The sequence below is a fragment of the Pelodiscus sinensis genome, chromosome 2 (genome assembly GCF_052426305.1).
Source record: "Pelodiscus sinensis isolate ZL-2025 chromosome 2, ASM5242630v1, whole genome shotgun sequence".
NCBI classification, from domain to species: Eukaryota; Metazoa; Chordata; order Testudines; family Trionychidae; genus Pelodiscus; species Pelodiscus sinensis.
This window is the reverse complement of record NC_143053.1, coordinates 85,681,612-85,695,791: the sequence shown is the minus strand read 5'-3', so window position 1 is coordinate 85,695,791 and position 14,180 is coordinate 85,681,612. Positions and strand designations below refer to the sequence as shown.

The following is a 14,180-nucleotide window of genomic DNA, read 5'->3' as shown; positions in this document are numbered from 1 at the left end:
AAAAAGAATGAGAAATGAATACATTTTCACTGTTTCACCTGGCTGCATCCTCCACCCAGCTCAGTCCAGGGCTTCGGGGACCCGGCGCTGCATGGGCAGTCCGGGAGCCTGGAACACCTGGCTGCATCCTCCGCCCAGCCCGGGCCAGGGCTTGGGGTACCCAGTGCTGCACAGGCACTCTGGGAGCCCGGAACACCCAGGCAGCCACATTGAGGCCCAGTATTTTTGTCCTGTGGACCAATACCGGGCCGCGGCCCATAGTTTGAGAAACGCTGCTCTATAGTTTCTGTAATCAGCTTTGCTGCTTGTGTTTCTGAATGGTGCTACAGTAATAACATCTATGAAGTCTTGTGGAATTTCTTTTTCCTTTTGAAAGCAAGTCAGGATGTTATGAAACACCTTGACAGTTTTTGCGCAAAAGGGCCAGGATAGACAGCTGAGATTTGTTTTCTGCAAAAAAGCCCCGATCGCAAAAATGGCAATCAGGGCTTTTTTGCGGAAAAGCGCGTCTAGATTGGCACGGACGCTTTTCCGCAAAAAGTGCTTTTGTGGAAAAGCGTCCGTGCCAATCTAGACACTCTTTTCCGAAAATGCTTTTAACGGAAAACTTTTCCATTAAAAGTACTTCTGGAAAATCATGCCAATCTAGACATAGCCTTGGAGATTTGCTAGGACATAAGCTTTCATTGGTAAAACTCACTTCATCAGATGAATTGGAGCGAAAGAAACAGAGGGTATGTCTACACTACAGCGCTAATTCGAACTAACTTAGTTCAAATTAGTTAATTCGAACTAAGCTAATTCGAACTAACGCGTCTAGAACTAAAAACTAGTTCGAATTAGCATTTTGCTAATTCGAACTAGCATGTCCACATTAAGTGGACCCTGAACCGAGCTTAAGGATGGCCGGAAGCAGTGCCGGCAGGGCATCAGAGGAGGACTTAGAGCGTGGAGATGCTGTCTCAGGCTAGCCGAGGGCTGCGCTTAAAGGGACCCAACCCCGACCCCAGACAGACAGTTCTCAGGGGTGCCCCGCTTGCAAAGCAGACCTGGCTTGGAGTGCCCTGAGTGCCCACAATGGGCACATCACAGCACTCGGCCATCAGATCGGCTGCACTTGCTGCAGGCTGCCATCTGGGGAGAGGGGGCAATTGGGGGGCTGCAGGAGAGCTTCCACCCCCAGAAGCCCGCAGAGCCAGCCCAGTCCTCCCCATCGGGGGCTCGTACCCCATTCCTCCCTCATCTCCTTCCACTTACCCTTCCCTAGCCCCTTTTCTTGATGTACAAAATAAAGGACAATTGTGTTCAAAAATGGAATCTGTCTTTATTGAAAAAAACTGGGGGAGACTGGGAAAAGGAGGTGGGAGAGGGGAAGAGAGAGGCTGGGAGAGGGGAGGGCAACTACAATGATCAGGGGTTGGGAACAGGTCCCATATGAAGAGAGGCTAAAGAGACTGGGACTTTTCAGCTTAGAAAAGAGGAGACGGAGGGGGGACAGGATAGAGGTCTCTAAAAGCAGGAGTTGGGTGGAGAGGGTGCATACAGAAAAGTTCTTCAGTAGTTCCTATAAAGAAGGACTAGAGGACACCAAAGGAAAGGAATGGGTAGCAGGCTTCAAACTAGTAAGAGAAAGTTGTTCTTCACAAAGCAAAGAGTCAACCTGTGGAACTCCTTGCTGCAGGAGGCTGTGAAGGCTAGAACTGGAACAGAGTTTAAAGGCAGTTCTAGATCAAGTCATGGAGGTTGGGTCCATGGAGTGCTATTAGCCAGGGGGTAGGAGTGGTGTCCCTGCCCAAGGTTTGTGGAAGGCTGGAGAGGGATGGCACAAGACAAATGGCTTGGTCACTGTCTTCGGTCCATCCCCTCCAAGGTCCCTAGGGTTGGCCGCTGTCGGCAGACAGGCTACTGGGCTAGATGGACCTTTGGTCTGACCCAGTACGGCCATTGTAAGCTCAGGGCTCAGGGTCGGGGGTCTCAGTGGACCCCCTTGATTTTCATGCACACCTGCTCCTGGGTGGCCAGGCTGGCAGCTCTCCTGCCCTAGACGGCCACTTTCCTGTGCCTAGTGCGGAGGTCGTGGTCGAGGTCCACGATGTCCGCACTAGCCCAGGCAGGTGCCCGCCTCTTGTGGTCCCGGGCAAGCTTCCGGGAGCCGCCAGCCTGGTCCCAGGAAGAGGGGGAGGGCTGGGGGGCATCGGGTGGCTGGCTCGAGCCGTGCCAGGTGCAGGGTCTGCTGGCTGGGTGCTGGCAGGCTTGCACCTGGCACGGGCACCGTAGTCAGCCCGTGCCCCTTTAAGGGGTCCGGGGCCGGGAGGGGGGCAATAGAGTTTCCCTGGTGTTGGCCAGAGTGGCCACCAGGGAAACCTGGGGTGGGCTAGCCTCCCACTAGTTCGAATTAAGGGGCTACACACCCCCTAATTCGAACTAGCTAGTTCGAACTAGGCTTAATCCTCGTAAAATGAGGATTACCTAGTTCGAACTAAGCGCTCCGCTAGTTCGAATTAAGTTCGAACTAGCGGAGAGCTAGTGTAGTGCCTATGAAAGTTAGTTCGAACTAACATCTGTTAGTTCGAACTAACTCTGTAGTGTAGACATACCCAGAAGCAGGAGTATAGATAAGGAAGAAGATGCTTGTGTTAATGGAGCTAATCAAGTCAGAGAGGAAGTAGGTTATTCACAGCATTTGATATGGAGTTGTGAATATCAAGAGAAGGGAAATTGCCTTTGTAATGTGTTACTAGTTGAGATCCTTATTAGATCATATATTGATGGTGTTGAATTTGCAAATGAATTCCAGTTCAGCTGTCTCCCTTTCTAACCAGTCTTTGAAATTCCTTTGTAGAAGGATGGCTACTTTCAAATCCATTACTGAATGTTCAAGGAGGTTAAAGTGTTCCCCTACAGGTTTATGTGTGTTACCATTTCTGATGTCTGATTTGTGTCCATTCATCCTTTGCCACAGAGACTCTCCAGTTTGGCCAGTATACATAGCAGAGGGGCATTGCTGGCACTTGATGGCATATATCACATTAGGGGATATGCAGGTGGATGAGCCCCTGATGGCGTGGATTATGTGGTTAGGTTCTCTGATGGTTTTGCTTATATATGTGTACAGAGTTTGTTGCGGGGATAGTTCCTGGGTAAGTGTTTTGTGCATTGTCTTTGTCCAATAAGTGAGGATCAGTCCTTTGGTCTGACTGAGCATGACTGTTATATGTTCTTATGTTCTTCTTTATTGTTATTCAACTGATGTAGTATGATCTGCCAGTTGAGGCAGGCAACTGATGTAGTATCATCTGGCCAGATATTTTGGGGCAGGCAATATTTAGGGCACCTTTTCTAGCCCTTTCATTTAAAAAGAGCAATTCTAAAAATGGATGTTCAGTCACATAGGATGCTGCCAAAATTTCTCCACTACCTGAGGATCAGGAATGATTGGCCATTAGTCCCAATGCCAGCTCTGTGCAGAATTGTAGCTATGACCGACCACCAGTGGCCATCTCCACCTGTTACTTTGCCACACCCCCATCACCACGGGACTTGAATTAATGATATGATGATAATGATGGTGAGATTTGATAAGATGTTAATGAGATGAGGCTTGCAAGAATAACGGGGACATATGTAAGTGAGAAAGTCACTGAAGTCCCACCTCTCTTGGATGTGGAAGCCAGATTCCAGCTGCACAAAGAATTGTTGTAATTGGGGATTTCCTTAGCTGTAGTGGGTAACCAAGATATCTTCTGTGCTTTGTCATGCTCTCTATGCCCCACAGTACATTGCTGAACTGCCTTCATGGCTGTGGAATCACAAATTGATTTCCTTCACCCAGTCCACAAGAACAGTCTTTACATGTTGGAAAAAGGCAGTTTCTCTGTCACCAAGGGCAAAAGACCCATCAGCTACTCTCAGATTGTTTGGCTCACTTGCCACTTGGCTCACTTTGGCTCACGTGGCAGTTTCCCAGGGTGAGCCGCTGTAGCATGTAAACAGCTATTTGGAGCCACATCTGAGAGCTGGGTGTAAGTGGGGCCAAAGCACATGAACCAGTCCCAAAGAAGCTTGATGCGTTCTGCCCATACAAAATGCAGGTCCTAATATCATAACCTTGCCTGTTGATATGATCATGTCACTCCCCTCTTTTCATCCCCTTCTTGGGTCTCCATCCACTATCACAGCAAATGTAAGTTCTTTTTACCACAGCTCTACATTGTTCAACCCTCTGTACTTAGTTGAACTTAGTTTCCCCCATCCCCCTTCTGCTTACTAGTGATTCTACTTCCAACTATTTCAAGCACTAAGATCAAAAAGAATAAAAATTTGGGAAATTAACATTATAAGGCTATGTCTAGACTGCGTTCTTTTTTTGAAAGAGGATATGTAAATTCTGCGGGAATTTGCTTATCTTCTTCCCATCTCACTTTCAAAAGAGGATCTTTCAAAAGTGAAAGTAGTCTGGATGCAGGTTTTTTCCGGAAAAAAACCTTGTTTTCGAAATAAAAAATGCTCTTCCTTAAAAAATGAGGTTTAACCGGTTTTTTCCTGGGAAAAAAAAACACGTCCAAACTACTTTAACAGAAGATATGCAAATTCCCACAGAATTTGCATATCCTCTTAAAAAAAAACATAGTTTAGATGTACCCTAAGATAAGTTCTCAAAATTCCAAAGTAGAGTATTTACCCTTTTATATTTTATTCCAACACAGGGTGCTGTTATAGTAGCACAATTATACTGCAATAGATGTGGTGGCCTACTTTTTAAGGGCTGGACACTTCCCTTAATTGGTCACACCCAGAGGTGTTGAAAAAAACTCCCTGTCTAAGTATCTTTGTGTTCCTGCCACACAGTGATATTACCTTTGTAGTAGTTTCCATCACTTTCAGACAGTTTTTCCTTTCACAGCCAGGAGAAAAATATTTCTGTGTCTGAGGTTCTTTCAATTTAAAATGTGTAACTGTAGTAGACAATTAAGCAGCCACACTTAGGCTACGTCTAGACTGGCATGATTTTCTGCAAATGCTTTTAATGGAAACGTTTTCTGTTAAAATCATTTGCTCAAAAGAGCGTCTAGATAGCACGGATGCTTTTCCGCAAAAGCGTCCATGCCAATCTAGACGCGCTTTTCCAAAAAAAAGCCTCGATCGCCATTTACGTGATCGGGACTTTTTTGCGCAAACAAATCTGAGCTGTCTACGCTGGCCCTTTTGCCCGAACGGGAGCAGCATAGTATTTCCGCAAGAAGCACTGATTTCAGATAGTAGGAAGTCAGTGTTCTTGTGGAAATTCAAGCGGCCAGTGTAGACAGCTGGCAAGATTTTCCACAAAAGCAGCTGGTTTTGCAGAAAAACTTGCCAGTCTAGACACAGCCTTAGTGTCATTAGTTAGTCCTCAGCTAATGGACTTCTCTAGGGTTTGTCCACTTCTAAAGATGTTTTTTCCTTCTGGCTTTCAGCTAGCACCGTATATGTATGTACCCTGGCATAAGATATTTTTTTCCCAAAAAAATACCAGCTGCAGGTGAATTAGAATTTTAGGAACTACAAGAAGTAAATATGCATCTACTTTCTCTTTCTCTCTGGCAAATGGAATGGAAGTTACTTCCATCTCTTTATGGCTAACAGCTCTCCAGAGATGTTATATTCATGTTGCCAACACCCCTGTTAGACCTATTTCTCCAGATGGTTCGATGCAATAATTTCATAGGATGTATGACATGTCATTTAGGGTAGTTGGGTTTTTTGTTTTTTTCTCGCTGTTATATTTGACCAGTAAAGGAAGTGCACTTTCTCTCAAGGCCCCTTCCAGTCCTAGTATTCTATTATTCTATTATTCTATTTTGTTCCTATCTTTCATGAAAACACTGATATTTCTATGAACACTGCTTTAAAGAGTAATTCATGCCATTGTAAAGGCACTATGCCACCATCTAATCTAAAACAACTCAGAGCAAGCAGAACACATCAGTGATGCAAAGCCCATGAAAGAGGTAATGCAGGAAGCACAGATGTCAGTATAACCTTTAATCCCACCTTCTTCTCTGACTTTATATTTTATTGTAGAAGGTTGATGAAGTTGAGAGGGGATACATTTAGAGATTAAAGAGGTAAACCATGGGGTTATCTCAAATTATGCTATTTCTGTCAGGTGCTGTTTTGTCAAAAAGAGATCATTGCATTTGGAAGTACAGTAAACTTCTGATAATACGGCACCTTTAGGACCCAGAGGGTGCCGGATTATCAGATATGACGGACTATCAGAATGGGGGCTATGAGGGGTCTGGAGTAGGGTGGGAGGGGATGCCACCCCAGACCCCTCATAGCCCCCCCTTACGATAGTCCGGCTCTGCCCCAGGCCTCCCTGATTCAGCCGCTGCTGGTCAGTTTCAGCAGCAGCTGAATCAGGGATGCCTGCAATAGAGCAGCTGGGGTGCTGCCGGGTTGGTCCCGCAGCACCGAGGGGTGGCGCTACGGCACCAACCCAGCAGCACTCCAGCTGCTCTTGGGGATGCCTGGGACAGAGAAGCTGGGGTACTGCCTGGTTGGTCCCGTAGCGCTGCCCCTCGGGGCTGTGGGACCAACCCGGCAGGACCCCAGCTGCTCTGCCCCAGGGGTCCTCGATTCAACCGCGGTTGAAACAGATCAGCGGCTGATTCCAGGAAGCCTGGGGCAGAGCTGCTCTGCCCGGGGCTTCCTGGAATCAGCCACTGATCTGTTTCAGCAGTGGCTGTCTTGGGGACCCCTGGGGCAGAGCAGCTTGGGTCCTGCCGGGTTGGTCCCGCAGCGCCGAGTGGCGGCGCTACCAGACCAACCCCTCAGCACCCCAGCTGCTCTGCCCCAGGTGATCGGATTCAGCCTGCTGGTGAAACTGACGCTGCTGGTCAGTTTCAGCAGCGGCTGAATCCCTACGCCTTGGGCAAAGCAGCTGGGTTGCTGCCGGGTTGGTCCCATAGCGCTGCCCCTCGGCGCTGCGGGACCAACCCGGAAGGACCCCAGCTGCTCTGCCTCAGGCGTCCCCAAGAGCAGCTGGGGAGCTACCGGGTTGGTCCCGCAGCCCCGAGGGGCAGCGCTACGAGACCAACCCGGCAGCACCCCAGCTGCTCTGCTCCCGGCTTCCCCGATTCAGCTGCTGGTCAGTTTCAGCAGCAGCTGAATGGGGGAAGCCTGTCCGGCTGCCCCAGCACTTCCAGGTTCCTGATGGTGCCGGACCATCAGGAGTCCCGGAGCATTGGATGCCGGACTAATGGAGTTTTACTGTACTTAGCTTTTCAGAAGCAAAATGGCAATAGTGAAGGCAGGTTAAACACTTTTGAACTGAATTCTGAATGTAAACTCAATCATCATCCTATTTACGATTTTGTTGTCCTTATTTATATTATTGCTTTTTTTTAGGGTTAGAAGAGGAAATCTGCACTGCCTGCTGTTCACTTGTGCAGGAGGATGAAAAGGCGTGAAAGTTAAATGTGTTTCGTGCAGTCAGTTCCCCCCCTTTGATTGTGTTAGTACCAACAGCAGATACCCAGTGAAGGAACCCAAATATTTCTCTCAAAGAAGTCTTTCAACTGACAATAATGGGAACTTATTTAAATATTGTTGTCCTGAGTAAGCAAAGAAGTGTTGCACAAGAGAAGACAAGAATTGAAATGTGCTTGTTGAAGAACTATAGTATTTGCATGCAGTGAAAATTTTTAACAAGTTATAAATAACAACACTTGTAAGAGTTCAGCTGTTCCACTGCTTTGCCAAAGACATTTGGAATGATAACTTGCAATTTATTGTGGTTATGAATGCTATTAACTCTCCTGCCACATTTTATTATTTAATAATTAATTTTATAACAATTGTTAAGTTATTTTATTAAGTATAAATTAAGAATTTTGATAGATAAAATGTATTCCCTAAAACTCATAGTGCTAACATTGGTTCTTCTCAGTCTGAAACATTTACTCCAGTGAAAGAAGAGTGATTATTAAATAAAATATCAAACACCAATACAATACCAAATAAAAACAAGGAAGCAAATAATTAAATATTATCTTGCTTTTCAAGCTTGAGGCTGATCCTGCAGCCATTCATTGTGTACTCCTATTAAAGTAAATGGGAATTCTGTGCACAGAAAGGCTGCAGTGTGGTAGGTCTTTTGTTTTCCCTTTGATAAGCAAGTATAACTCACATCAGCATTAATGAGGGTTACACATGTGTCAGGACAACACCAGAATCAGCATATTAAGATACATTCAGCCTTTCCAAACTAGAATCAAGGGGCCAAATTCTTACAGGTCTCAGAGTGGCAACTGAAACAATTCTGTTTTCTTCTTAACAGTATGTTCATTGAGTTCAGGGTTAATGTGGAAAATTATTGTCTCGTGTTAAAATCCTAAACAGCTATTGTCTGAAGCCATAAACTGAAGGTGTGTTATTTCCAAAGAGTAGCAGATGCTATCCTAAAGAAACACTATGTTGCCACCACAAACTCTAGTCTATTTATAAATTATATTGCATTACAGAAAAAGAGACATTAAAAGAATGCTACTCTAATTTCAAAATCAAGCTACGTGCAAGTCAAGAAACATCTGAATTTTGCCTGTTCAAAAGTCACTTCCCTGACTCCAGAACTACCCTCTTGCCAAATTTCAAGGTTCTCCTGCCAGCCATGGAGATATTAGAACTCTTCAGATTATAGCTGGAAGGGTTTTAAAACTGGAAAGTGTAAGGCAACCTATATCGGGGACTGGACTCGATGACCTTCGAGGTCTCTTCCAGTCCTAGTATTCTATGATTCTATGATTTGTGGGTCATAATCAGATCCCAGGTAATGTAAAATAAAAATCTTCCTTTCAAAATAGTGGTGGATCTGAACTAAAAGTTCCCTGATCCAAGCACCTCAAGAATTTGGGGAATAGTTCACATCTGGACCAGAACATAGCTGCTTCTACTTTTCTCCTTGTGTGATACATTTCTTTAAGTGTTTTCAAGTTCTACACAATGGCTGTGTCTAGACTGGCCAGTTTTTCCGGAAAATCAGCCACTTTTCCGGAAAAACTTGCCAGCTGTCTACACTGGCCACTTGAATTTCCGCAAAAGCACTGACTTCCTACTGTAAGAAATCAGTGCTTTTTGTGGAAATACTATGCTGCTCCCGTTCGGGCAAAACTTTTGCACGAAAGGGCCAGTATAGACAGCTGAGATTTGTTTTCCGCAAAAAAGCCCCAATCGCGAAAATGGCCATCGGGGCTTTTTTGCAGAAAAGCGCGTCTAGATTGGCCACAGACGCTTTTCCACAAAAAGTGCTTTTAATGGAAAACTTTTCCGTTAAAAGCATTTCCGGAAAATCACGCCAGTCTAGACGTAGCCAATAGGAGTTGAAGAAAATATGGAGAAATTGAGAACAAGAATCAAACAATTTTCCTTTTTTCATGCTAGCACATGTACGTTTTCCCTAGTAGGATAAGATCTCATTTGTGCTCCTATTTTTCAGACTTATAATTCCTAGAGAATGCGGATTCACTGGCTTCAGATCAAATGTAGACATGGCTCTGTTTTTTTATTGCTGTACAAGTTGAACCTCTCCAACACACTTAGGTCCTGACCAGTGCTTAACCAGAGAATTTGCTGAACCATGAGAGGTCAATATTGTCTAGCAGCATTACCAACCCTTCCACTGCTTACTGATCTCTTAGAAGACACTTAGGATGTGTCTAGACAGTACCTTTCTGTTGGAATAATGCAAATTGTGTAGCTTATTCCGAGTCTAGGTCGAAAGAGCTTATTTTTAAATTTGGCACTTTGTAGACAGCACCAAATTTCAAAATAAGGCACTATTCCAACAAATCCCTTAACCCTCGTGGAACGAGAGTTACAGGGATGCCAGAATAGTGCACCCACTATTTTGGGAAATAGTGGGAGTGTTTAAAGATGCAGCGTTGCTATTTCAGGATACTCCTGGTATCCCCAAATAGAGCTACAGTCTCAACATACCTTTAGAGGTAAATTAGAGCTAAATAACAGCACAGAATGCTGAGAGCCAGTACTGGTTATAAACAAACCTTATAGGACTGTGGGAAACTTGGCCACAACCATGATAAGTGGACATCTGGCAAACTAAAATCATTCCGGACAAGGGATGTTACCGGACCAGAGAGTGCCGGACTAGAGAGATTCAGCCTGTATTGTCTAATAGTGCAAATCTGAGCCCATCTGAGTCTTGTGTGCATTAACCTTTCATCTCAGGGTATGTCTACACTTGCAGCCTACTTTAGAATAGGGCTGCAAATGTAGGCATTTGGAATTGCAAATCAAGCCTGGGATTTAAATATCTTGATTTGCATCTTCCCAGCCAGGTGCCATTTTTGAAATGTACAAGCCTGGAATAACTGCCCGCATCTACATGCGGCAGTGAAATGGGCGTTTGAAATAAACCCTATTTTGAACTACCTGTTAAACCTCATTGCAGGAGAAATAACAGGCAGTTTGAAATAGGGCTTTATTTCGAATGCCCATTTCACTGCCGCGTGTAGATGTGGGAAGTTATTCCGGGCTTGATTTGCAATTCCGAATGCCTACATTTGCAGCCCTATTTCGAAATAGGCTGCAAGTGTAGACATTCAGAGTTCCTGCTCTCTGAAGGGCATATCTTTTTTGTAAGTGCAAAGTAAGGGTCCCAATGTATTTAAATACTTGTTGTAGTAACATGACTAAGCATATACTATGTAGATATTAAAAGGAAACATCTAATTTTGTTCAAATCTGATCAAATCCAAAGTGTGTGATCACATTAGCAACTAAGCAACAAATACCTGTTAATTATCTTTATTGTGTACTTGGGGTGAGAGGATAATTTTTTATTTTAAGTTTTTATTAGCTGGAAGTTGGTAACTGTTTGGGAAGGGGACTGAAATGTAATAAATTAATAGTTTTTTTTTAATTAGCCCAACTTGTGTATCATCTTACACTGTATCAGTTACTATTTAAAATACTGATATGATAGAAGGAGAATAAGTATTATTTGAGATCACAGTCTTCTCATGGTCAATATAATGGCTGGCTTTGAGCTTTATAATAAAAAGCTATTGCTCTGCAGGTTGAAAGAGTAACTAAGTAACCAGTACCTTATGTCGCAGTATTAGATTATTTTTGCCCACTGGAATTACTTTCTTCAAACCAAATGCAAGACTTTTCTCTGCAAGCTTATATAAGTTGTATTTTAACCTTTTACAAATGCCTTTTTGACCTAAATGTTCCAATGCTTTTTTATTCTGTTTCTAGTCACATGGCCATGAGACCTTCTCAGATAAAAGCAGAACTCCAGTGATACTAGTAATATCCATCTCAGATAAATGTAAGTGAAAATGTCCCTCACATTCATTGAACAATTTAGTTTTTAAAAGGAAAGAGAACCTTTCTGGGCAGCTCCTGATGCACTTGGGAGTAATTTGTCTCCTTTTTCTTAATTATTTTCAGTGATTTAGTTTCTTATGACAAGGCTGGCGGAGGAGTGGGGAGAAATAGAGAAAAGTGAGAAGGACAGAAGAGAAAGGAAAAAAAGAGAAGAGAGTCACAGAAGCCAAAGGGCAAGAGTATGCAATAGAAGAACTGGTGGGCAGAAACAGAATCAAGAAGGACAGAATGAAAGAGGGGGAAAGGAAACAAAGGTCTAGAATAAAGAAGGGTGGAATGAAACAGATGTGAATGATACAGAACAATGCAATTTAGCAGCTGCTGTTATTGAAAGAATCTTTGAAATAATTCTTTCCTTTCTTCCCCTGCCGCTAACATTTAATAGGATTTTGTACTGGAAAAAAAATACTAGAGGAATACCCCCTGCCAGACATAAGTAGAACCCCTCCCTCCCCCCCGCCATGATTATATACATTACGTGATTGCTGCTTTCAGATTATGACATTTTTCTGTATTAATTCCCTACATTATGTAGGTGAGACAAATAGGAAAACACACCAGTGGCATGCTCTTGGCTTCACTCAGGATCAAAAGTAAATGTGAGGGATTATAATAAAGGTGAACCACCATGTGTGCAATATTAATTTCAATATTTATTACTGTATTAAATTGTGTTAAATACAAACAATTTTAAATACTTATTTAAATTTTATGGACATCCTCATGTACCATAAAAATAGGTTGCAGAAAATTACTTTCAGTATTAAGAAAGGGATGTAAATCGTGCATAAACAGTACAAAAGCTTTCTATAGCACATGGGAACCTTTTTTTTTTCTCTACTATTATGACAGAGTGGGGGGTAGAACTCTATTAAATCATGAAATATGAATTGAAGATAATGTGCTGAGGTGGCACTAGTTTGGGCTTGCCCAAAGGAAGACCTGAGGTGTGGTGGATTCTGGGGGGAGGGAATCAGGCATTTGCCTGAAGTCCTCAGAGTGATGAGATTGAGTCCTACCCTCCCCCCATCCTCCCTTGGAGCAGCTGGTCAGCCAACACCAGTTTTCCAACACCAGAGATGGAGCAGGCTCTGGTATTAGGAAGGCAGGAGAAGGTATTTCCGGGAGGTGGAATAGGTTCTGGACCCTTCTGGACAAAGGAATTTAACCCTTCGTTGAAAGGCTTGTCTTCACTTAAAATTCTACTGCTGCACCTCTGTAGTGCTTCAGTGAAGATACTTAGCAACACCAATGGGAGGGCTTTTCCCATCATCATAGGTGTGGCCCTACCAAATTGACCGCCCATTTTGGTAAATTTCACAGACACTTCATTTTCGAAATCTCGAATTTCACAGTTTCTCATAGTTAAATCTTAAAACCAATGGAGTCCTGATGCAAAAGAGGGTCACAGGAGGGTGTTGCAAGGTCATTGTCGGAAGACTGTGGTATTGCCAGACTTACTGCGATATAGCCTTCAGAGTTGGGGCACTGGAGACTGGTGGCTGCTGGCCAGGAGCTTCGCTCTGAAGGCAGAGCCACTGCCACCAGCAGCAGAAAAGTAAGGTTGGCAATACCATACTATACCATCCTTACTACTGCACTGCTGGTGGCAGTGGAGCTGCCTTCTGAGCTGGGTGCCCAGCTCTGAAAGCAGCATAGAAGTCTAAGTGGCAATATTGTGTCCCTCCCTCCCCCCCAATAATCAGATTTCATAGGGGAAACCAGATTTCATAGTCCACAATGCATTTTTTTGGCCATGAATTTGGTAGGACAGTAGGCATAGGTAATCAACCCCCCATTAACCTAGCTCTGTCTACACCAGGGTGTACGTCGACATGGATCTTCCCTATTTGAGCACATGGTACGGAGATGGAGCTGGTTCTGCTCTGTGCCAGGGGAGCTAACCATCGCTACTCATGACAACATACAGGAAGAGAGGGCAGGGAGAACTTCTTCCAACCTGAAACACTGATAAACCACAAATTCACAGAAGGGATGGTGTGTTTTAGGTCATTTTTTTATTTTAAAGTTCTGAAACTCTTGAGTGACTTGAAGAATAAAGTTCCTGCAATTAAGAAATTTCTTTGCTAAATCTGTGTTCTGTGTTTTTCTGCTGTGTTGTCTTTGATTAAATGAGTGAGGCCCAAGAATCCTCAACTAAGGTGGATCACTTACACGGGAGCATGTGTAAGTGAATTTGGGGGAGAGGTTATAGGGATGTTTCTGAGAGTGGTTTCAGAGCCTGGCGGCACCATTGTCCAGCTCCCATACCCTGAGACATCAGACAAGGAGCCCAGGAGTGTTGAGCTCTGCTGAGCTAAAAACAGTGACTAGACTCTGCCCAACTGGCTTGGAAACATGTTGGCCTCAGCAACTGGGTCCACTTGCAACAAACTGGTGACCACAGAGTTACAGGCTTAGTTGGATGTAATACCTATGAACAGCACTTTCATGTATTTGTGTGTGTTACATTATACCCATGCACGTGTAAATATTACAAATACATATAATATGAGAGTAAGCAAAACAGAAGGATATAGATATGTGACCTGCACAGTCTGGGCAGGATCATTCATAGTTAGGACACGTGTTCACTACAGAACTAAGTCAGTGCTGCTGCAATCGATTGCAGCAGCTTTGATTTAGAGGGTTTGATGAAGACATGCTAAATTGATAGGACAGCATGCTTCCATTAATCTGTGTACTTTACTCCCTGAAAAGTGTAAGGGAAGTATATGCGGAGGAGAAGTTATTCTCAAGGCAAATGATCATATTGGAAAAAGTGA

General features: G+C 43.9%; 1 long non-coding RNA gene across 1 annotated transcript; it reads left to right on the top strand.

Moving 5' to 3' along the window:
* The first annotated feature begins 7,071 nt into the window (after positions 1–7,071).
* Positions 7,072–13,970, top strand: LOC106733061 (uncharacterized). Its single transcript, XR_012901549.2, has 3 exons — positions 7,072–7,495; positions 11,263–11,335; positions 13,217–13,970. It is a non-coding gene; the product is annotated as an uncharacterized LOC106733061 (long non-coding RNA).
* Positions 13,971–14,180: the final 210 nt, after the last annotated feature.